Source organism: Crassostrea angulata, chromosome 9, assembly GCF_025612915.1.
Source record: "Crassostrea angulata isolate pt1a10 chromosome 9, ASM2561291v2, whole genome shotgun sequence".
In the NCBI taxonomy this organism is placed as follows: Eukaryota; Metazoa; Mollusca; class Bivalvia; order Ostreida; family Ostreidae; genus Magallana; species Magallana angulata.
This window is the reverse complement of record NC_069119.1, coordinates 7117314-7143623: the sequence shown is the minus strand read 5'-3', so window position 1 is coordinate 7143623 and position 26310 is coordinate 7117314. Positions and strand designations below refer to the sequence as shown.

The 26310-nt window shown below is 33.0% G+C and overlaps 2 pseudogenes; both read right to left on the bottom strand.

Annotated features, from left to right (window-relative positions):
• Positions 1-1667: 1667 nt before the first annotated feature.
• LOC128163311 (uncharacterized) lies at positions 1668-9697 on the bottom strand (annotated as a pseudogene).
• An 8241-nt stretch (positions 9698-17938) lies between these two features.
• LOC128163310 (E3 ubiquitin-protein ligase TRIM71-like) lies at positions 17939-25317 on the bottom strand (annotated as a pseudogene).
• Between the last annotated feature and the right edge of the window lie 993 nt (positions 25318-26310).

The following is a 26310-nucleotide window of genomic DNA, read 5'->3' as shown; positions in this document are numbered from 1 at the left end:
AAAATGACAATATTCGAGCTTTGTTAACAAAACAAAAAATTATGGACTCCGTATCTTGCTTATAACTTGATATTTGACATTCAAATTTTGACATAGCATTATAAACTTCTATATTTATCAGTGTAAACATTGAAACTGGAAAAATAAAATTTGAAACTTTTTAAGTCAAATCTTGACCAAGTCCTTTTAAGGAAGATAATTAAAAATCATTGAAAATTTGTTGGTATTTTCAAAAATTTCAAAACATTTTGCCAAAAAAGCTGGGGACTATTTTTTATAAGATCTATTTTGTATATGATTCCATTTTTATTTTATTATGTCTATTGTTGCTCATGTGAGCGATTTGGCCCATGAGCCTCTTGAAGACAATGAATGAGGTATGCAGTGCAAAGAATTCCCTTCCTAAGTTGATATTGTATATACGATTGAACAATTATCCAGAAACAGCAGAGGATCTAAGATCTTTCATTTTGAGGCTTGTCTTTCTTTACTTCAAGTAAAGATAACTTGGTTTTACTTTCATCAGCCCTTGAATACCGGTATTGCAGAGTTGCTTAGGGTCTGCATTTGATAATGCAAAAATTTACAATAACATGTAATTGATACAAACAATTTATAAACATATATTTACATTAACGTTTTCCAGTATCTTTGCCCGTGATAACAGTACATATCGATTTTGTACTATATAACCAATAACTCCAAATGTCGTATAATTTGGGCGCCAGCGGGGTTTGCTTATTCATATTTGAGTATTGAATCATACAATGGCTTAAAATAATATTAATAAAAGTAATAAGGAATCATTTTTGAGTATTATTTTGTGAATAGCAATTGATTTTTACAGGATCTATTTTGTATATGACTCCATAAATTTGATTTAATTATGTCTAGTGTTGCTCAGGTGAGCAATGGGGCAGTTGCTTTACATAACGCCATGTTCACGAAAAAATTGTTGTTTATTACTTATATTTGCATTTTACCACTTGCAAATACCCTGTATTAGCCTAGACCTTGATATTTAGCTATTGCATCAAAAATAACCATTCAGACTCTAATATATCTTTATTATTCACATAGATTTGTTAAAAGAATCAATGAAATGTTATTATAAGACATGTTTTAATATTAAATACATCAATTTTATGGAGTTGGAGAAAAACACTTAATGTATCGTATAGTGGTTCAAACACAGCAAATGCGATTATAGAAAAATAAGTGCAGTTCCTCCGTATGGACTTACAGTGGAAAAGAACAATGGATATGCAAATATAACCTCATAATACTCAAAGAATGATTCCTTATTCCTTAAATATAACAAATAGCTTAATAGTACGTAAATCATATTAAGTAATGCCATACTGTGATGAATAAATTTAATCTGTTTACATTTTAGATATGTATAAACAAATTTTATTTTTGTTAAGTTTATAAATTAAACATTTTAATCTGCAGACATGTATAAATGAATGAAATACATTCAATGAATAAAAACTTTTTGCTGTCACTTATCACATGTACACAAAACAATCCGTCTGTTTACACAAGTTATATGACTATACACTCAGTTTGTTTACATCTGTTATACTAGACTATCTACAAAGGCTCATTTAATTCTCGCATGTATAATCACTGCCACAGCAAATATATTGGTTTCAACACATCTTTTATTTGTTATATTGGATTTTTTTCACTTTGCCCGAGTAAAACTCGGTCACAAAGAGGTTGTCCCTGGTGTCCACACATAAACCCCATGGATCCTGTAAATGACAGTTGTCAATGAAGCGAAGGAACTGTCCGTCCTGGTCCAGGTGAGGATACGGTGGTTGTCACAGTCTGCTATTAGGATGTGACTCTGGCTGTCTGTAGCGATGTCGCATGGACATCCCAAGGTAGCACTAGAGATATTACCAGTGTAGGTAAAGCGAAGTTTCCCGGCCTGGTTGACCACCACTACTGCACGGGCGTCATAATCTGACACACATATATCTAGGTTCCTGTTTTCACAGATGAATTTAGGGAAACCTGTTGAATAGAGAGGTTGTCCTTTGTCATTGTATTGAATACTTTGTTTCTCCATGGAGCCAAAGTAACGCACAACTTTTGTTTGTTTATCATTATTACTGTTTACGACAACCAGGATGTCACCAGAAAAGGTACAACAGAAACTAAGAGGTCTCCACCCCCGTAGACTGATCACTGTCTGTATATGTGTATTCTTCACTATGTTCACAGTTCTATCATCTTTATCTGTATAAACTAAATCCCCACTCCTTGTCAATGCTATGTAGTATGGAGTGTTCCCTGACTTGGTTTGGACTGACTTCATTAGTTCACCCTGCAGTTTGTAGAGTCTCATCATATTGTCATTACAACATGTCCAAACGTCTTCATCACTCTGACATGACACAAGGCGTAATGGATTATTACGTCCAAAAAAAAAAAATTATTTCTGTGATGACCCGTGGTACATTAATGAGCGGTCTGTCTGGAGGAGAGGACTCTGCATCAGGAGAATCCATTGTGTAGCCATGTTCTTCTGTTTTGATAGATAATGCTGACAGAGAACCAAACTGTTGATAAAGCTGTTCTTTGTTTATTTTCTCAGGGGTAAATTTTGGTAAGGTAGCTGTGAGTTTAGGAGGCAATCTTCTAAATTCATCATTCCTGGATTTATAGGCAGAGATATGACTGACATCATTTGAGTTTAGTAACTTCTTCAGATCAGCAATGCTCTGTTTGATTTCAAAAATAGTGCGGGTGATTTCATTTTCCTGTTTATTTAGTACAGTCAGATATTTGGAGTCCATTTCATCAAGATCTGATTTCAGTTTTTTGATCATGGTGTCTATTTCTTTGCGCAAGTCTTCTTCATGTTTGTCAATAGCTTTTGTCAGTTTCTTGGAGTTTTCATTCAGATCAGCTTTCATAACTGGGATGATAGATGCAATCTCCTGATATTTAGGATAGATGGATTTCTCTATTTCTTGTAAATCTTTCAGTATGATTTCTTTTTGGTTTTCTAGTGTTTCCACCACATCAATAAATTCATGACCTTTATGTTCTTTAGAAGATGCACACTTTACACAAATAGGAATGTCGCATTGTTTACAGAAAAGTTCACATATTTTTGAGGAATGGTTTTGACATTTCGTAGTTGAATCCCGCTTTTTGAATGGTACCACTTTGTGTTCTGTTGATTCGTCTGCGAGATGCTCCCCCACACAGGCTTTACATAGATGTATATGACAAATGTCACAGTACATAGGAGGGACCGGAGTCTCACACAGATGGCACCGTAACACATCTTGGGCCCAATTACCCTTGGGGTCCATGCTGAAACACCTTAATTGAATTTTGAATAAGTATCTGGAAGAAAATAAAAGTTAAAATTATTTAACCGTATATTGCAGTTTACTCTTTTATTCAAAGAAAAATATCATGAAATCTTACTGCAGTAGAGTTGCACGTAAATCAGTTCACGTTCTTGGCCACATGCACTTAATTTTGTGATAAAAGTTCGTATGTAGTTTAATAGTATCATTTTTTATCATAATAAAAGTATTATTATAGTATCGGTTATTCAACAAACTTCATTGCCGAAACAAGTGCCCTGTGTTCTAGGCCTAGATTATGACCTGGTTACGCAACATTTAGTTTGTACGTTTATCATTATGTTAGGGTTATATTTAACAAACGACAGTTTTCTGCGATAAATTATCTACAAATACTTACTACATGTTGTGCCCTCCTTCTTCGTGAACAAATGACAAATCTGTACAAATCAACATGACGATCTTTGTATGTTTACTTTACCACCACGTGATTGAGTTCACGCCTCCTTTAGAATCAAAGTACTGAAAGTACTGAAAGCGATTAGCGTGCTTGTTGGAAAAGTAGTGGTTATGTACAAAATTAAAAAAAAATACCCAGACTAACCAATATACATGTATTCTCCTTCCTGGAGTACCATTGTGTGGGTTTTTTCTTTTCAAAATTCGTTAAAAATTTGTATTCATTAGTCAGGCTTCGGGTTTATCCGAGTTCATATTATTCATATTTTTATTCATTGCTAGGATGTATATGTAAGATTTAACACAGGTTTTATAAATTTTGAACTCGCATCGGCCCAAGTATATCATAACATTTGGGGTAGGTATACATGTTTTTAGTTTAATTGATTGGAATCAATAATAAGGATATTATTTGAGGAAACAAATCTGCTTCACAAAAAATTCTATTTTTGAAATCTACGAATTTATGACACGGTTACCTTACTATCTCACGGGTCACTTACGGGTGTGTATATATATATATATATATATATATATATATATATATATATATATATATATATATATATATATATATATATATATATATATATATATATATATATATATATATATATATATATATATATATATATATATATATTGTAGCTAAAATGGTAAAACCAATCGATCAGAAATAGTGTTTTAAACGAATTAGTTCGTATGTTACCATAGGGTAAATTTTTTTATTATAAACAGCACTTATGTATTGCCATTTACGCGAAGTCTGTAGAATCACGGTCAAAACGTACAGAAGCCAGAATTGATGTCGTCGATTACCATTATAATGTTTGTTTTAATTTAGTTTTGTACACTGGACCTAAAACATGACGTAATATATATTGTAGCTAAAATGGTAAAACCAATCGATCAGAAATAGTGTTTTAAACGAATTAGTTCGTATGTTACCATAGGGTAAATTTTTTTATTATAAACAGCACTTATGTATTGCCATTTACGCGAAGTCTGTAGAATCACGGTCAAAACGTACAGAAGCCAGAATTGATGTCGTCGATTACCATTATAATGTTTGTTTTAATTTAGTTTTGTACACTGGACCTAAAACATGACGTAAAACATTCGCACAAACGTGACTGCAAAACCGATTATTGGCGTGTTTTGGTATTCCTATAAACTGAATCAGCAAAACAATGAAACAGACGCCATACACATTTCTTACCAGTGTCAAATCTACTCACCACATATATAAAGCATTAATGCATACTATACAGTATGTGTTTGAACACAATTATTCTTATATTTCAGGTTGTTTTTTTTAAAATCAATCTCTGTATGCAAAGGTGGACTAGCATTCTAGTTCAATGTCTTTGCTTTGCATTATAACAAAAACGTGTTGTAAGCCTTCATTTATTATGTTTTAGTATATGGTATTATTTTATGGTTAAATTTGTACACAGGTGATTCGAATTACTCAAAACTAAAAGAAAATGACAATAAAATGTTGAAAATGTTTCTATTTGTTTTCTATTGTTGCTGAATTTTTATAGAAAATATGTTCCAGGGTCATGAAAGAATTTGAATCAAGTATGTAGTACGACATCAGTTGAATTTGTTTAAGTGTAGAAAAGATTATAATGGTTAAAGAAGTTTGAAATATTTAATCAAAAACATTTTCAAAACTATTGATTTTATAACACCGATGCACTTTAAAATAAAATAAAGTATTCACTATTGTCCGTAAAACGTGGAAATAAATTGCATAGTTTTTCAATGTATTTGTAGTTTTTTTTCATTCTGTTGCTTTGGATAAGAGAATAAAGGTGGCTTGAGACACGTTTAATTAAAGGGGATGAAAGTATATCAAAAAGTACTCTTTGTTATGAAATTTGTAAATACTAAGATGTAGTTTTTACTATAACATGCAAAGAAGATGGGTGGATAAGGCGTGTAAAATGCCCATACGCGGTCGGGCAGGCTACTGAAAAATTAAAGTGTCAATAAATCTGATGTTTTTTTTTAAATCATTGAAAACAATATATATTTGATTTTTAACCTATAGGTATGTTCAATATTTGGAATATGTTGACTCAAACAGGCGTGTACGTATCAAAACCTGCAAATACTGTCATTTCTATAACTTCAGGGCATTTTCTTTTATAGAGTGGGTCTGTGCTCCATATTTTTCTCATAGTCTAATCAAGATCTATTGGAAAACAAGCCGATTTTAATCAACAAAAACGTGGAGAGATGACCCACTATACAGTAAAAATATCATTTTGTGTCCCAACAATTGAACGTTTTGAAAAAAATAATACAAGTCCGGTAGTTCGTGGCATTAGTCACACATAATATTTAAAAAGCCCACTTTGTTGTGTCTGAAATGGCTCAGTGGTTAGAGGATCTGGCATAAGCTAACCTTATATATCTAGTGTTTTTATGTTACGGGTTCAATACCACCAACATTTCCGGCAATATTTTTTTCTTATTTTTTGTTATATATATTAAAAACTGAATATGGTTAGAAATTTTGCTTTTAAAAAGTTTTATTATAATATATTCAAATAGATTTAATTGGGAAAAAATAAATTCAAAATTGTATTTCACTTAAAACTTGAAGATAAATAAATTCTGTTTCAACATACTGGTTGGACTACGTTGTATGTCAATGTTTTAACAAAATTGAGTGCAATGTATTGTTTGTTAAGGATCCTCGACACCCGATGACTTTTACTTTAAATGACAGTACGTTACAACATGGCCATTTGAACACATTGAGAAATATTTGGGGACTATCTCTGTGGCGCAATGGGTGTAGCTTCCGTCTACCAACCTGCAGGTCCCGAATTGGAATACTGCAGGGTTTTTACATTTTTATGAAGAGCGGTAAAATTTAAAAAGTTGATTCTCCCTAAAATTGAAAGTTTTTGTGGTCATTTTCAAATCGAACACTTGCTAAAAATCCATATCTTCAAGTAATTTAGCAAAATGGGCTTGTATGCAGAACTATTCCCAGGTGTGTGAAGGACCCTTAAAATATCAAAGATATAAAATCTTACATTTTGGTATATTTCATTGTTTATTGGAAATAGATATTAATAAAATGATATTACAAACATTTTATCAATGAAGTATACAGTTCTCATTTATATGAATGTATTCTCTTAAATACATTTTATATAATATATCAATAAACATCTTTATGGTAGTATGGGACACCTCCAGATTGTAACGTTCTTCCTATCAAAATAAGTAATAGAACTCGGTATGGTTTTATAATTTTTTTCTTTTCAACAATCGTTACCAGCGTATTGTAATTGGTTTGATCCTTAACTTTGAACCTTTAAGTCGTGATTTGTGCTTGGAGTTTTATAATTTTTACCTTTCAAAAATGTTTTAAAACATACCTTTTGGTCAAATATTGTTAAATTTAAGAATTCTAAACCGAGTAAAGTTTTTAAAATTATAATGTATTTTCGTTTGCATTAATACTGACAGATCTCCCATTTACCATCTTAAATCACAAATATGTGTTAATGGTAAACATTTTATCGATTTAATTTGGTAATATTTTTCTTCTAAAAATAATACTTGTAATAAAAACATTCACATTTTTTAAAATCAACAAACATATTTCCATCAGAAGACATGCATAGACATTAAATGTATAAACACATTAAATACTTAATCAACAATACGATAATTGGATTTTAAAAGCATTCATTGAATATGATAAAAGAATTGATTCATTTACACAAACAATATGTTCATATACAGTCAGTTTATCTACAAAAACAATGCATATTTATTTCAGTCATTTTTTGTCGTGTATACATGTAACAGATTTAGTTTAACTTTACACTCCTTTGCTCACTGTTTTACATACGTTTTATTTATTGCTGTTTACATACTTGATTGTCTTTATTTTACCCGTTCCCGATTCTGCAACAATGAGGTTGCCTCGGGTGTCAACACACAAGGCCCATGGAGTCTGTAAATCACAGTTGTCAATGTAGCGGAGAAACTGTCCGTCCTGATCCAGGATGTGGATACAGTCGTTGTTACGGTCTGTTATCAGGATCCGACACTGGCTGTCCGTTGTGATGCCGCGAGGACCAAATGATCTCTTGGTAGTAGAAGAAAGACTTGTGTAGGTAAACCGGAGTTTCCCAGCCTGATTGACCACCACTACTGCAAGCAATCCAACATCTGACACACATATATCTCGGTTCCTGTTCTCGCAGATGTGTTTATAGTTTATGTTTATACGAGATGAATAGAGAGGTTCTCCTTTGTTATTATATTGAATACTTTGTTTTTCTGTGGATCCAGAGTAACGCGCAACTTTTGTTTGTTTGTTATCTTCACTGACCATGATAACCAGGAGGTCATCAGAGGAGGTACTACAGACACTGCGAGGTATCCACCCCCGTAGTCTGATTAATGTCTGTATCTGTGTATTCTTCACTATGTTCACAGTTCTTTTATTTTCATTAATATAAACTAGATCCCCACTCATTGTGACTGATATGTCCCGGGCCGACTCTCCTGGCATGGTTTCTAATGACTTCACTAGTGTTCCCTGTAGTTTGTACAGCCTCATTATTTTTCTTCCGTAAGTTATCAAAATATCTTCATTTCTCATACATATGCATGCCACAGAGCTTAATTGATTAGGATTCCCATACTCATGTTTTATTTCTGTGATGATCCATGGTTTATCAATTAGAGATCTGTCCAGGAGAGAGGACTCAGCATCGGGAAACTCCATTGTGTTTCCATGTTCTTCTATTATAATAGACAATGCCGACAAAGAACCAAACTGTTGATAAAGCTGTTCCTTGTTCATTTTCTCAGGGTTAAAACTTGGTAAGGTAACTATGAGTTTAGGAGGCAATCTTCTGAAATCAGCATTTCTGGATTTGTAGGCAGAGACGAGACTGACATCATTTGAGTTTAGTAACTTCTTCAGATCATCAATGATCTGTTTGATTTCAGAAATGATGGCTGTGATTTCACCTTCCTCTTTATTTAGTGCAGCCAGATATTTTGAGTCCATTTCATCAAGATCTGATTTCAGTTTCTTGATCATGGTGTCTATTTCTCTGTGCAAGTCTTCTCCATGTTTGTCAATAGCTTTTTTTAAATTCTGAGAGTTTTTATTCAGATCAGCTTTCTGTTTTGGGATAATAGCTGCAATCTCGAAATATTTAGGATAAATGAACTTCTCAAGGCCTTGTAAATCTTTGAGTATGATTTCTTTTTTATTCTTTAGTGTTTCCACAATTTCAATAAATTCATGACATTTGTGTTCTTTAGAGGAAACGCACTGCACACAAATAGGAATGTTGCATTGTTCACAGTAAAGTTCACATATTTTTGAAGAGTGTTTTTGACATTTCGTAGTAGATCTCCGTTTTTCAAACAACACCACTTTGTGTTCTGTGGATTTGTTGGATAGATGTTTCCCCACACATGGGCTACACAGATGTATTTCGCAAATGTCACAGTACAAACACTCAGCAGGGGGGACCGAGGTCTCACAGAGATCACACCGTAACACATCCTGGGCACTATGCCGTAGGTCCATGCTTATAGACATCTTGCCGGGATTTAAAAAAAAGAAATCTAAAAAAAAAAATTTTCAATATATTTTAGCGTATGTCGGTTTTCCACGTTAATTTTTTTTATACTAAATTCACGTAGAAGAAAATTAAATTAGAAATTGTAAGTAAATTGGTTCGCATTCCTACTTTTAGGCAGAATTTGGTTTTATCTACCTTTAAGGACTAAACGGCAGATTTAAATATAATAATTTAAATATAAATACCTACTACTTTGTGTGGTCTTTTTCCTCATGAACAGATTTCAAATCTGTGCAAATCAACAGGTGATCCTTGTATTTTGACGTTTTGGTATAGTGTCACCATCACGTGCTTTAGGTGACACCCCCTTTATCTCTGATTTGGAAAGCAATGCGTCGTAAACTATGATAATATATCATTCATACTCTAAAAACATTATGACTGGGTAAACAATGTGAAAATATATATTAACTATAACCTTAAATCTTTACAAATTAAATTATTTATATATGCCATTTGTTATAACCTTGCAGCTCATGGTTTAATTTATATTTTTTTAAATAGATACAAATGTATAAACATGTTTATTTTTTTCTATTTTAGCTTTTTTTTAATGTTAAAGTAAAAATTTCAAATTTAGACCTAAAATGAATGTGTTTGAGAGAGAGAGAGAGAGAGAGAGAGAGAGAGAGAGAGAGAGAGAAAGAGAGAGAGAGTTCCCAGATCGAGGCCATTCGGCAAACACCGGCCGATTCCGTGACCTACGAGGTACGAATGGGCCGAGGTGTGCCGAGTGCATGTGATCGAGGCATCTACTGCAATGTGATTAACATTTAAGTTATCTATAGGTGATAGTACAGTCAACATGTATGAATTGATTTACTAGTTTCTGAAGTACATACTGTACACAGTTCAAATGGTTTGCCAGATAAGATGAAGTAAGGACCTTTACATGACTTTGTTTTTTATTTCGTTTTTCAGGATTTGGCTGCAGAGACGACATCTAACTACCTTGATATTACAATAGAGCAGGCATTGCAGCATAAGACTCGGGTAAAAGAACGAGGGACGGTGGCTATTTTTGTCCCCCCATATCTTTTAACTATAGTCATAACTCAACAACAACATCAACAAAATGAAACCCCAAGTAATTTGGACTAAAGGTTAACATCAAAGATGAAATGAGTAGAAATTGGTCAAATTCCGGAAAGTTTGTGGTTTTGAATAAAAAGATCACTTGATACTTATGCTTTAGAGTACATTTACTTAAAGCAACTAGCCGTTGTTTGGTCACACAATGTGACTGTATACATGTATTTTTTCTTTAGTCTTGTTCTGTTCTTAGCATTTCTATTTTCTAACATGCCTGTAAAGTTTATCTGGTTTAAGGAGAGCTGGTTTGAGGGGGTGGTGACCTGTAAAAAGAATGACACTCTGTAAGTGGTGTTAGAAAAGACTATCAAAAGGGAAGTAATCTATTATATTTAGATGCACTAAACTCTTATCTTTTTTAGACTTTCTTAATCTCTTAAAAGGAAAAAACTCTCTACACAGATATGGCAATATATACAATTTTTGATATAAAAATTTGGATTATTTCTCTATTAAATGATTTTCATAACACGAATAAAACATATCATATACTCAGTATCTGAAAATCTAAAGAAGATCTAATGGTTAATTGAAAGAACGGGGAGCTTTGAACACTTTGAAGTGTTCATAATTAGTACCAGGCATCCCCTATATTGCGCAAGGGCATTCGTACTGAAGGGCAATGTTTTAAGTATTGAAACTTGAAATGGCAGTGAATCTAGTTTGGACGGGGTTGTATGTAGGGATGTTGATATGGACTTTTGATGATTTGTTCCTGTTTTTTGGTCAGGTTCACCGTCTGATTTTGGTTGATTATGAACAGAGGATGTATGTTTGGTGTTTGACTCTGTCAGACATCTTGAATTATCTCATATTGAAACAATTTGATGATTGTTTTAGGTGCTATTTATTAACATGATCAATGTAGATTCTTGGTAAAAATGTATCAATTGAAAATGTAATGTAAAACTGAAGACAATGAATATTTCAAATGAAGTAATTGAATAATATGATAGATGTTGAAAAATTAACAAATATTTTACATTAGCGAGCGATCATAGTATACAAGAAGTTCTTTTCTTATTTAGGTGATTTTGTGTCGAAAAAAATCCTGATTACAATGGAGGCCATTGTTCGAAGGAAAAAAACTATACATGTAACCAGCGATGCCAATAAAAACTGGATGATGGCCATGCATGGCTCCCCAATATCTCTATCAAATAGAGGCCAGTCACTTGGATACTATGATCCCCTTTAAGGGTTTCCCCCGTTCTGATGGAGCAGTCATCAGGCAGGGGGTGGGAGGGGTATCATCTGGAAACTTTACCATCTAACAGCTCAGGCCAGGAGAGAACGGCATCATTTATTTATCAGGCATTACAGGAAGTTACAGGACTGTGCTTTCTGTTCCCAGCGTTACTTGGATTTTATAACGAGTCGCTAGACACCATCACCAAGGAACAGAAATGTCTGTGATTTGATTGGCAGTTGACATGGCAACTCTTCATTCATTTAAATTTAAAATGTATACTCACCAAAAAAAGCGTATTTTTTCACAAGAAAATTAGATACATGTGCACTCAAGCATATGGTCATTTCTTTATTGCATTTAAAATATGTTCAAATTAGAAAAAGGTTTTTTTAATTCCAGATTAAGACTGTTTAGTGTAAAACGAGAAATGTATATGTATATTGGGCATTTTAATAAGTAACTAAGCCTGGTATGTGCATCTTCTACCTCTTTAAATATAGAGAGATTTGGATGAGGAAAAAATATGAACGTGTCGGATTCTTATATCAGCATATAGTTTGCTTGTACTATTCATATTTTGTTGTTTATAATTATTCCAGTTGACATCATCTGTTCAAAGTTTGTCCATTTGTAAAGCGTTTCATACCAAGAGAGAATGTAGCCATACCATTGTTTGTTGATGAATGTTATCTTGTTCTTTTTGGCTTACAAACAAGACTGTCAGACAGATCTTGTTACAGTGTTTTTGATTGGATGAATGTGATTGTTAGCCTTATTTTGATTGAATGACACATAATAAGCAGTCTGATTGGCTGTTTCACATGTGACAAGTGCTGTGATATAATTTACAACAGTAGCATCATTTAGATAGTTGTAAACATTGTAAAGAAATTATATAGCTCAATTAATTGAATTGACCTGCTGAAGACTTGAGAAAAACCTTACACATCTGAGTACACTGTATATATACATGTCAAGTGCTTCATCACCTCAGGTCATGATTTTCATGGTTTTCGGGTTTTAAGGAAATGGGTTAATTTCCCAAATAAGGTTGTGTGATTGTCCCAAAAAAAAGATTCACATTAAAACAAAATCAAGATTTTTCGTGTTTAATTTATTTTTTAAAAACAAATATTGTTTCAATTATATAAAATGTTTGATATAGTTTTAACTAAAAATTTTCGTTTAATTGATTGTATAAATACTGCCTTAAAATTGAACATAAAAAAGTGGAATGTTATTCAAAACTGTACAACTAGCAGCGATTTAGAAAAAATAGATTCATTTTGTAAGTGCTACTGTCATATTAAGAAATCTTCCCTTACTCATAATTTAATTTTGTTTTTAGTAAATATGTGTATAACATGATCTCAGTATTTTTTCACTTGATTTGTAAATTGAAATACGAGTGTATATCATTATTTATGGAATATTAATATTTTGTTTTGGTATAAACTTACCAGTAACTTTTAAAGCGTCATAGTTGAAACAGTTTAAATGAGAAAAGAAAAGCTTTCTTGTCGCTTTTGGCCAAGGTTATACTGATTTAAAGAATTTCTTTTTGAAAAGCTTTATTTAAAACTCTTAAATTAGATATTTCATTTGGGATGGGGGAAGGTAAAGATTTATCAAGGGTGAAACTATGCAACCCTCGCATGTATTTGATTTGTAATTAGCACAGTAAGTTTGTGAGTCTACTCTTCTTTTCTTTTGATGTTTTATTTCAATGACGACTGTGGCACAATTTTCTTGTAATATTGTTGTTGCTGCTGGGTATGTTCAAAGACTTTCACTTCTTCTACTTTTAGAATAATTCCATTGTTATGTTTTCATCAAATGTTCATTATTTTTTCCTTGCACCAAGAGCTACATTTATTAAGTTACACAATTTGAAATTCAAAAAAAAATCATTTTTGTGAAATAATTAAGAACAATTCAGGTTTCTAGAAAATGTTCGTAAATAAAATTTGACAGGTCTATAGCTAGGAAAATTTAGGCATTTCTTCATTCATTTGAACTTCATTCACAATTTGTATACAAAGAAATTTGGTTCTTATGCAAGACAGAGAGGGAACGAACGTCACAAATGGGGATTTGACAATTATTACTCAAGATTAAAATGTTGTAATGAAAGAAAATGACATTAAAATGTTGAGAACTCGTTCTTTGTAGTTTTTTGTGTTAAATTAAAAATGTAGGTGGTTCAATGTCAACAAAGGAGTTGGAATCACTTTGGTACAACAGGTGAATCTTGTATTTAAAAAATCTACGAAACATTTTGATCTTAGCTATTTTCAACCAGTAGCAGTTTTTGGCATTCAACTTTAATCACAGATATTCTTTAAAAATTGAATAACACGCACTGGAAGAGGAAATATTAATGTGCATGACACCTGAAAATGAATGATAAATATATACAATTGCTTTAGGCTCCAAACTAATGGTTGTCGGGGGGGGGGGGGGATAAAGTATGATTAGGCAGTAAGACACTTTATTTTGTTGTTACAATATTTGCAATGAGGAAGAACTCGGTTTTCATATTCAACTGAAAGTTGTAAATTAAGGTACCCCCCTATTTTAATATGGCAATATAAAACTGATAAATACTGCAGCATTTGACCAGTGCGACATGCATGAAAAGCAATACATTTAATTAGTTTTCTTTGGCTCTGGCAAATTAAGAGGGGGTCACCCCTCCCCGAACCTTTGGTGATCAATATTTTCCAAAAAAAAATTATAGTCAAACTGCAGAAAAACCCGTTTTTGTGGTTGTTCATTGATTTTATGATATGGCAAGTATAGCTAGAATACTTCAAAAAGGAGTTCTAAAAACCTGCCAAACCCAGACAACCAGCTCATTTCCCCACCTCTTCAACAAATCCCACACTGTACTGGTACTGTGTGTACGTATGTCATTGTTGAACATGTAGATAGAGGAAAAACTAGTTTTATTTTCTAATATTTGGATCCAGATGGCATACAATTTTCCAGTGATTGGAAAAAAGTGCTAAATGAGATATTACACTCACAAAATAGTCCATATAGTTACATATATGAACGTGCAGCAGTATGGCCAATCCTCTGTATAATTTGAAAAAAAACTGGTTGCTTTTTTTGAATGAAATCTAAATCAATCTTAAACAATCAGTGCACTATGGTAGAATACTTACATTCACCAAGTGTGATTCCCTTAATATATATTACAAAAATTAATTGCAATGATTATCCTAGTTCTGTAAAAACTGACAGGACTGAAATGTACATGCACCGTTTAGTGATTGGTCGTAAAGTTTATCAGGTAAAGAAAAATCACGAACTACACGAAATAATCATGATGCTAGACTCAAATTTTCCATGGAAGTCAATTTGGCTGTTTCTTTCAGTTAATGTAATGATGTAAAGTAACAGTAATTTAGTTAATTTTTCTTAATATTGTTTACAATCAGTTTATCAATTTGTTACAAGAAAAATGTAAATATATGTATAAATGATACAATACTTTCTTTGATGATGCGGGTTTAATGGTAGAGATCATTGACGAAAAAAGTTACATAACGCGCGTTATATATTTTTTCTGCAACGTCGCCACCTTCATATCCCGCATGTAAAAACGTCGCCACCTTCATATCCCGCATATCACCATATCACAAAAGAAAGCATTTTTTAATTTAGATAAATCCTGTATAAAAGGATTTTGTAATTTTTCTTCCAGAAATTCTTATATTTATCATTGAGTCTTTTTTAGCAGGTTGGTGTTAATATAGTCAAATCACGTATTCAGCATTGCGGTTCTTCAGAAGAATATAGCTGTTTATATCCATGAGATAAAATAATACATAAAACCTATCGAACATTAAACTAATACTGTGTCCCAAGAATTGTCCAGAGGCCAAACTCTAAACAATTTTAAAGAATCAACAATGTTTCAAAACGCTCGCATATACGTCATTCCATATATATTAACATTTGAGTTTTTGAGAATAATCTAAATTCTTTTCCTTTGTAAATCTTGACACCCCCTCCCCCAAAGTGGCCCACCCTATGGCAAACTCTCATGATTATGATTTTGTTGAATTTGAATCTACAAATAGTGCGAAGCGGAGGTTGACAATGGTTTTCGAGGGATGTCAATTTCAACAGATACCTTTCCATAACAGGCACTATTTATTTTATTATACTGATTTTTTTTAATTTTAAAGAACATTTTATTGTTTTATATAGAAATGAAGTGTATTCTACGGCGAACCGTACGCGCATAATTTACGCGCATGTAACAATTTGTTTTGTTACCCGTTGCCAAGTGTGTTGCTAACGCTGAGGGTAATCAGAATTCAGTATTTAATGTAATTGTCTTTCGTCAACGTGTGTGTGTTGTGTTGTGAATGTGTTTTCTGTGTTTTTTAGGTTTTTTTCCCTATATCATATAAAAGAATATATAATCACGAATCCAAGTCTTCGATCGTTATTTCTTTACGACCCTGTGACACAATGATAAATTATGGAAAGTTTGGTTAAAATTGGCCCACTGGTTCTGGATATGAATACAAACATGTGAAAAGTTTACAGAGAAACAGACAGACGCCAGACAAAAAGTGCATGATCAGAAAAGTTCACTTGAGCTTTCATCTCAGATGAGCTTATGATGTAGATCACATATTAAACTGTGCACCCGCAGTCCTCCCCTCCATGAACTATTTAAGTCAGAGTTTCAATAAACTTGGATATTTTGGAAAGAGGGATAACTCTATTTTATTTGATTATTTTTTTCTCGAGTTTATATTTTCAATTACATTTGCAGTTAGTGTGATGGTCAGACCGGTTCGAATACTGGCGCCAGATAGCTCAGCTGGTAGACCATCTGACAAGAGATTCAGGGGGCTCAGGTTTGCACCCCTATCTTGTTCGTAATTATTTCTTCCATCCTGTTACATTAATTGGCATATATTTTTCCAGGTAATTACTTTAAATCAAGTTATAACATTGAGACCTTTTCAAATTGAATGATCCCTACAACTTCAGTCGACTCGTATGAAAGATGCAACTCAAATGCCTATGTTTAAAAATTATGTTCAACACATTCCAAGTTAGTATTATTCAAAATAAAAATTAACTATGTAACTATGTTTTGGTAAAAATTCTCCTGAAAGCTCAAGTGAGCTTTCTGATAACTTTTTATCCAGCATCCATCTTTCCATCTGTCTGTCTGTAACTTTTTTACGTTTTCAACTTCTTAATTCTCAAGAACCATTGGGCCGATTTCAATTTAACTTGGGCGAAGAAGATTCATATTTATTAAAACGAATTGCCACATCCTCTTTTACAGGGACTTGCACACGATTTAAGATCAAACATTTTATTTTTATTTTTTATGTATAAAATGGTTTTCTCGTGCATTTTAAATGATTGACCCAAATATTGAATGTTAAAGGCAAGTTACATGCGAGATACAAAGGTAAGAATTGGTAGTTATATAAACAAAGCTCGAGTCGATCTTTAAGTTGTTTACAAAAAAATGTAATGTAGATAATTACCATTTTTTGGACAAAGTGACATGTAAAATCAATTTAAACTAATTCAATTAAAATTTTTTAAGTCAAATCGTGACCAAGTCCTTTTAAGTAAGATAATTAAAAATCAATGAAAATCTGTATTTTTCAAAAATTTAAGAACATTTCGCCAGAAAAGCTGGGGACCATTTTTTTTACAGGATCTATTTTGTATATGACTCCATAAATTTGATTTCATTATGTCTATTGTTCCTCTGGTGAGCAATGTGGCCCATGGGCCTCTTGTTAAGACAATGAATGAGGTATGCAGTGGAAAGTATTCCCTTCCTAAGTTGATACATCTTCCCAAGTCAAGGATTTCTGATCCGCTCTGTTTTACATAAACAGGGTTTATGTAGAGCGGAGGGGATCAGTAACTCATGACTTGGGAAGATGAATTTGATATTGTTTATACGATTGAACAATTATTCAGAAACAGCAGAGGATCTATGATCTGTCATTTTTGAGGCTAGTCTTTCTTTACTTCATGTAAAGATAACTTGATTTTACTTTCATCAGTCCTTGAATACCGTTATTGCAGAGTTGCTTAGAGTCTTCACTTGATAATGCATAAACTTTCAATTATAAGTATTTGTTAAAAATAAATATAACAAATAGCTTAATGGTATGTAAATCAGATAAGTAATGCAACACTGTGATGATTAAATTTAATCTGTTTACATTTTAGATATGTATAAACAAATTTTATTTTTGTTTAGTTTATAAATTCAACATCATGTATATATAATAAAATACATTCAATTAATAAAAACATTTCGCTTTCGCTTATCACATGCACACAAAACAATCCGTCTGTTTACACAAGTTATATGAATATGCAGTCAGTTTGTTTACATCTGTTATACAAGAATATATGTTACAAAGGCTCATTTGATTATCACATTTATTATCACCACCACACTAACTATGTTGACAGTAACACATGGTTTATTTGTAATATTGTATTTTCTTCACTTTGCCTGTGTATAGCTCGGCCACAAAGAGGTTGTCCCTAGAGTCCACACATAAACCCCATGGAGTCTGTAATTGACAGTTGTCAATGATGCGGAGGAACTGTCCGTTCTGGTCCAGGATATGGATGCGGTTGTTGCTGTCTGCTATTAGGATCCGACTTTGGCTGTCTGTAGTGATGTCGCGTGGAAATCGCATGGTAGTACTAGAGATATTACCAGTGTAGGTAAACCGGAGTTTCCCGGCCTGGTTGACCACCACTACTGCACGGGCGTCACAGTCTGACACGCAGATATCTAGGTTCCTGTTTTCACAGATGTATTTAAGGACACTTGTTGAATAAAGGGGTTGTTTTTTGTTCTTGTATTGAATACTCTGTTTCTCTGTGGAGCCAAAGTAACGCACAACCTTTGTTTGTTTATTATTATCACTGTTTACGACAACCAGGATATCACCAGAGGAGGTACTACAGACACCGAGAGGTCTCCACCACCCTAGTCTGATCGCTGTCTGTATCTGTGTATTCTTTATTATGTTCACAATTCTATCATCTTTATCAGTATAAACTAGATCCCCACTCCTTGTCACTGCTATGTCATCTGGCCTCTTCCCTGACTTGGTTTGGACTGACTTCACAAGTTCACCCTGCAGGTTGTAGAGTCTCATAATATTGTCATTACCACATGTCCAAACGTCTTCATCACTCTGACATGACACACGGCATAATGGATTATTATGTCCAAACTCTGTGTTTATCTCTGTGATGACCCGTGGTACATCAATGAGCAGTCTGTCTGGGGGAGAGGACTCGGCATCAGGAGAATCCATTGTGTAGCCATGTTCTTCTGTTTTTATAGATAATGCTGACAGAGAACCAAACAGTTGATAAAGCTGTTCTTTGTTTATTTTCTCAGGGGTAAATTTTGGTAAAGAAGCTGTGAGTTTAGGAGGCAATTTTCTAAATTCAACATTCCTGGTTTTATAGGCAGAGATGTGACTGACATCATTTGAGTTTAGTAACTTCTTCAGATCAGCAATGCTCTGTTTGATTTCAAAAATAGTGCGGGTGATTTCATTTTCCTGTTTATTTAGTACAGTCAGATATTTGGAGTCCATTTCATCAAGATCTGATTTCAGTTTCTTGATCATGGTGTCTATTTCTCTGCGCAAGTCTTCTTCATGTTTCTCAATAGCTTTTGTCAGTTTCTTGGAGTTTTCATTCAGATCAGCTTTTATAACTGGGATGATAGATGCCATCTCCTGATATTTAGGATAGATGGATTTCTCTAGTTCTTGTAAATCTCTCAGTATGATTTCTTTTTGGTTTTCTAGTGTTTCCACCACGTCAATAAACTCATGACCTTTGTGTTCTTTAGAAGTAGCACACTTTACACAAATAGGAATGTCGCATTTTTTACAGAAAAGTTCACATATTTTTGAGGAATGGCTTTGACATTTCGTAGTTGAACCCCGCTTTTTAAATGGCACCACTTTGTGTTCTGTGGATTCGTCTGAGAGATGCTCCCCCACACAGGCTTTACACAAATGTATGTGACAAATGTCACAGTACATAGGAGGGACCGGGGTCTCACACAGATGGTACCGTAAGACATCCTGGGCCCAATTACCCTTGGGGTCCATGCTAAAACACCTTAATTGAAATTTTAATAAGATTCTGGAAGAAAATAAAAGTTAAAATTATTTATGCGTATATTGCAGTTTTCATTCGTTTCACTCTTTTATTCACGGCAACCCCCCCCCCCAAAAAAAAAAAAACCCAAAAACAAAACATTGGCCACATGCGCTTGTTTCTGTAAGAAAAGTTCGGATGGAGTATGATAATATCATTTTTTATAATAATATACTATAGAGTACTATTATATAATCGGTTTTTCAGAAAACTTTATTGAAGAAACAAGTGCCCCGTGTTTTAGGCCTAGATTATGACCTGGCTACGCAACATTTAGTTTTTACGTTTATCATTATGTTAAGGTTATATTTAACCTTTATAGACCAAACGACAGTTTTCTGCGATAAATTAACTACAGATACTTACTACATGTTGTGCCCTACTTCTCTGTAAACAAATTGCCAATCTGTACAAATCAACATGACGATCCTTGTATTTTTACTTCCTGGTCTAGCATTACCATCACGTGATTGACTTTACGCCTCCTTTAGAATCAAAGTACTGAAAGTATTGGAAGCGATTAGCATGGTTGTTGAAAAAATTGCAAGATTTCTATATTGAAGTACAGTAGTGGTTATGTACAAAATATAAGAAAATACCCCAATACTTACCAATATACATGTATTCTCTTTCCTGGGGTACCATTGTGTGGTTTTTTTCTTCTTAACATTGATTAAAAATTTGTATTTAATAAACAGGCTTCAGGTTTATCCGAGTTCATATTATTCATATTTTTATTCATTGATAGGATGTATATGTAAGATTTAACACAGGTTTTATAAATTTTGAATTCACATTTGCCCGAGTATATCATTACATGAACAGTCATTTGGAGTATTCGAAATTTGTTTTTTTACATCTTGGTTGCGAAATATGTACATGTATGCATGACTTGTATTTAGTTTTATTGATTGGAATCATCAATAAGTATATTATTTCAGGAAACAAATCTGCTTCACAAAAAATCTATTTTTGACAAAAACGTATAAACTATACGAGTTTATGACAAGGTTACTTCAGTATATCGCGGGTCACTTACGGATATTTTGTAGCTAAAATGGTAAAAACGTTCGGACAGAAATAATGTTTTAAACGTAACAGTTCGTATTATTACCATAAAGTAAAAAATAGGAAATTATTACGAACACCACTTATACATTGCCAATTACACACACTGTGTAGAATAACGGACAAAACGTACAGAAGCCAGAATTAATGTCGTTGATTACATGTACCATCATAATGTTTGTTCTAATTTAGTAATGTACAGCTAACCTACATTTTGAAATAAAACAATCGTACAAAACCGATAATTGGCGTGTTTCGGTATAAAACTGAATCAGGTAAACAATGAAACAAACGCCATACACATTTCTTACGCAGCACAGTTAAGGCTGTCAATAAACTCCGTTCGGACAAAAAGTACGGAAAATGTGCATTATGACATCACAGTATATTACAAACCTCAAAAGTACTTATTAATCTATTTATTAACAAACTACGCTTATTATTATCTTTTAATTGAAAACAAGTAATGCTATTACTTACAATTTTGATGTCCGTTATATCGTACACACTGAAAAATAAGCGATATGTCATTCTTGCTGTACTACAAAATATGACGTCATATGATTAAAAATGACACATTAAGTTAAGTCAATAAAGACTATCATGCAGTTTTATAGCGAAGAAAAATAGATGTCATAGATTAACGGAAAATTATAAATGAATATTTTGTTCAACATTATCATAAGTAGAATGCTACCTATATAGTCTTATTTTCATTTTGTTAAAAGTATGCATCGTATAAGGAGGCAACCTCGGGTTTGTATGAAAAATCGTATATCTTAAAGCTGAGTACCCAAATAAATCATTTAATAGCAAGGGCATACACTAACCTGATCCTGACAAATTTTTACATGTGAATTTAAAATATGCTATGTCACTTAAAAACTTCTACGATCCTTGTAAAATCTTACAAATTAATTATTTTTTAATGAAATTAACCCTGTGACCTTCAAAATTATTCAACATATGCATCATAAATTACGGTTTTCACTAACAAATAATATTATTTTAAAAAGTTTGCAACGTATTTCAAAATCTACGATATAACGTCAAGTTATTTATAATTCAGTTGTGAATTTTGACATGATTATGCCCTTGCAATATTGAATTTTTTAAATGACCTCAAAACCACAAATACATCTGCTTGTACTATGCGACTGCCATATCACGTGACCACTATGAACACAGAATATTGTACTGTTATATATATATTTTAGAAATATATTGCATTTGAGTGACTGTTATTGATTTTAAAAAGGACATGCCAGTTGAACTAAAGTATACGTGTTTCCATCACAAAAATATGCCGATATTTTTAATGGCTGCCTTAACTGTACTGCGTACGAGTGTCAAATTTACCCACCACATATATCAAGCACAAATGCATACTATACAGTAAGTGTTTAAAAACAATTATTCGTATATTTCAGTTTAAAAAAAAAAATAATCTCTGTATGCAAAGGTCGACTAGCATTGTAGTTCAATATCTTTGCTTTGCATTATAATAAAAACGTGTTGTAAGCCTTCATTTATTATGTTTTATCATTTGGTATTATTATATGGTTGAATTTGTACACAAGTGATTCGAATTGCTTAAAACTAAAAGAAAATGACAATAACATGTTGAGAACTTTTTCCTTTTGTTTTCTATATTTGCTGAATTTTCAAAGAAAATATGTTCCAGGGTCATGAAAGACTTTGAATCAAGCAGTACGACATCAGTTGAATTTGTTTAAGTACCGAAAATATGATTATGGTTAAAGAAGTTTGAAATATTTAATCTAAAACTTTTTCAAAACTATTGATTTTATAACATTGATGCACTTTAAAATAAAAAAAAATCACTGGAAATGTATTCACTAATGTCCGTAAAAAGTGGAAATAAATTGCATAGTGTTTCAATGTATTTGTATTTTCATTTTTCATTCTGTTGCTTTGGATGAGAGAATAAAGGTGGCTTGAGGCACTTTTGATTAAAGGGGATGAAAGTACATCAAAAAGTACTCTTTGTTTTAAAAAATTTTCCTTTTCAAAAATGGTTACCACTCAGCGTATTGTAATTGGTTTGATCCTTAACTACGAACCTTAAAGTCATGATTTATGCTTGGGGTTTTATAATTTTTACCTTTCAAAATGTTTTAAAACATACCTTTTGGTCAAATATTGTTAAATTTAAGAATTCTAAACCGAGGAAAGTTTTTTAAATTATAATGTATTTTCGTTCGCGTTAATACTGACAGATCCACCATATACCACCTTAAATCACAAATATGTGTTAAGGTAATCATTTTATCGATTTAATTTGGTAATATTTTTCTTTTAGATATAATACTTGTAATAAAAACATTCACATTTTTTAAAATCAACAAACCCATTTTAATCAGAAGACATGCATAGACATTAAATGTGTAAACACATTAAATTACTTAATCAACAATACGATAATTGGATTTTATAAGCATTCATTGAACATGATAAAAGAATTGATTCACTTACACAAATAATATGTTCATATACAGTCAGTGTATCTACAAAAACAATGCATATTTATTTCAGTCATTTTTTGTCGTGTATACATGTAACAGATTCAATTTAACTTTACACTCCTTTGCTCACTATTTTACATACGTTTTATTTATTGCTGTTTACATACTTGATTGTCTTTATTTTACCCGTTCCCGATTCTGCAACAATGAGGTTGCCTCGGGTGTCAACACACAAGGCCCATGGAGTCTGTAAATCACAGTTGTCAATGTAGCGGAGGAACTGTCCGTCCTGATCCAGGATGTGGATACAGTCGTTGGTACGGTCTGTTATCAGGATCCGACCCTGGCTGTCTGTTGCGATGCCGCGAGGACCAAATGATCTCTTGGTAGTAGAAGAAAGACTTGTGTAGGTAAACCGGAGTTTCCCAGCCTGATTGACCACCACTACTGAAAGCAATCCAACATCTGACACACAAATATCTCGGTTCCTGTTCTCGCAGATGTGTTTATAGTTTATATTTATACGAGATGAATAGAAAGGTTCTCCTTTGTCCTTATATTGAATACTTTGTTTTTCTGTGGATCCAGAGTAACGCGCAACTTTTGTTTGTTTGTTATCGTCACTGACCATGATAACCAGGAGGTCATCAGAGGAGGTACTACATACACTGCGAGGTTTCCACCCCTGTAGTCTGATGAATGTCCGTATCTGTGTATTCTTCACTATGTTCACAGTTCTTTTATGTTCATTAATATTAACTAAATCCCCACTCATTGTGACTGATATGTCCCGGGCCGACTCTCTTGTCATGGTTTCGACTGACTTCATTAGTGTTCCCTGCAGGTTGTACAGCCTCATTATTTTTCCTCCAACACTCATCAAAATATCTTCATTACTCATACATATGCATGGTTGATTAGGATTTCTATACTCATGTTTTATTTCTGTGATGATCCATGGTTTATCAATTAGAGATCTGTCCAGGAGAGAGGACTCAGCATCGGGAAACTCCATTGTGTGTCCATGTTCTTCTATTATAATAGACAATGCCGACAAAGAACCAAACAGTTGATAAAGCTGCTCCTTGTTCATTTTCTCAGGGTTAAAACTTGGTAAGGAAACTGGGCAATCTTCTGAAATCAGCATTTATGGATTTGTAGGCAGAGACGAGACTGACATCATTTGAGTTTAGTAACTTCTGCAGATCATCAATGATCTGTTTGATTTCAGAAATGATGGCTGTGATTTCACCTTCCTCTTTATTTAGGGCAGCCAGATATTTGGAGTCCATTTCATCAAGATCTGATTTTAGTTTCTTGATCATGGTGTCTATTTCTCTGTGCAAGTCTTCTCCATGTTTGTCAATAGCTTTTTTTAAATTCTGAGAGTTTTTATTCAGATCAGCTTTCTGTCTTGGGATAATAGCTGCAATCTCAAAATATTTAGGATAAATAAACTTCTCAAGGCCTTGTAAATCTTTGAGTATGATTTCTTTTTTATTCTTTAGTGTTTCCACAATGTCAATAAATTCATGACATTTGTGTTCTTTAGAGGAAACGCACTGCACACAAATAGGAATGTTGCATTGTTCACAGTAAAGTTCACATATTTTTGAAGAGTGTTTTTGACATTTCGTAGTAGATCCCCGTTTTTCAAACAACACCACTTTGTGTTCTGTGGATTTGTTGGATAGATGCTTCCCCACACATGGGCTACACAGATATATTTCGCAAATGTCACAGTACAAACACTCAGCAGGGGGGACCGAGGTCTCACAGAGATCACACCGTAACACATCCTGGGCACAATGCCGTAGGTCTATGCTTATAGACATCTTGCAGGGATTTTAAAAAAAGAAATCTAAAAAAAAAAATTTCAATATATTTTAGCATATGTCGGTTTTCCACGTTAATTTTTTTTTATACTAAATTCACGTAGAAGAACATTAAATTAGAAATTGTAAGTGAATTGGTTCGCATTCCTACTTTTAGGCAGAATTTGGTTTTATCTACCTTTAAAGACTAAACGGCAGATTTAAATATAATAATTTAAATACAAATACCTACTACTTTGTGTGGTCTTTTTCCTCATGAACAGATTTCAAATCTGTGCAAATCAACAGGTGATCCTTGTATTTTGACGTTTTGGTATAGTGTCACCATCACGTGCTTTAGGTGACTCCCCCTTTATCTCTGATTTGGAAAGCAATGCGTCGTAAACTATGCTAATATATCATTCATACTCTAAAAACATTATGACTGGGTAAACAATATGAAAATATATATTAACTATAACCTTAAATCTTTACAAATTAAATTATTTATATATGCCATTTGTTATAACATTGCAGCTCATGGTTAAATTTATAATTTTTGAAACAGATACAAATGTATAAACATGTATATTTTTTCCTTTTTTTTTTTTTAGCTTTTTTTATGTTAAAGTAAAAATTTCAAATTTAGACCTAAAATGAATGTGTTTGAGAGAGAGAGAGAGAGAGAGAGAGAGAGAGAGAGAGAGAGAGAGAGAGAGAGAGAGAGAGAGAGAGAGAAAGAGTTCCCAGATCGAGGCCATTCGGCAAACACCGGCCGATTCCGTAACCTACGAGGTACGAATGGGCCGAGGTGTGCCGAGTGCATGTAATCGAGGCATCTACTGCAATGTGATTAACATTTAAGTTATCTTTAGTTGATAGTACAGTCAATATGCATACATACATACATACATACATACATACATACATACATACATACATACATACATACATACATACATACATACATACATACATACATACATACATACATACATACATACATACATACAT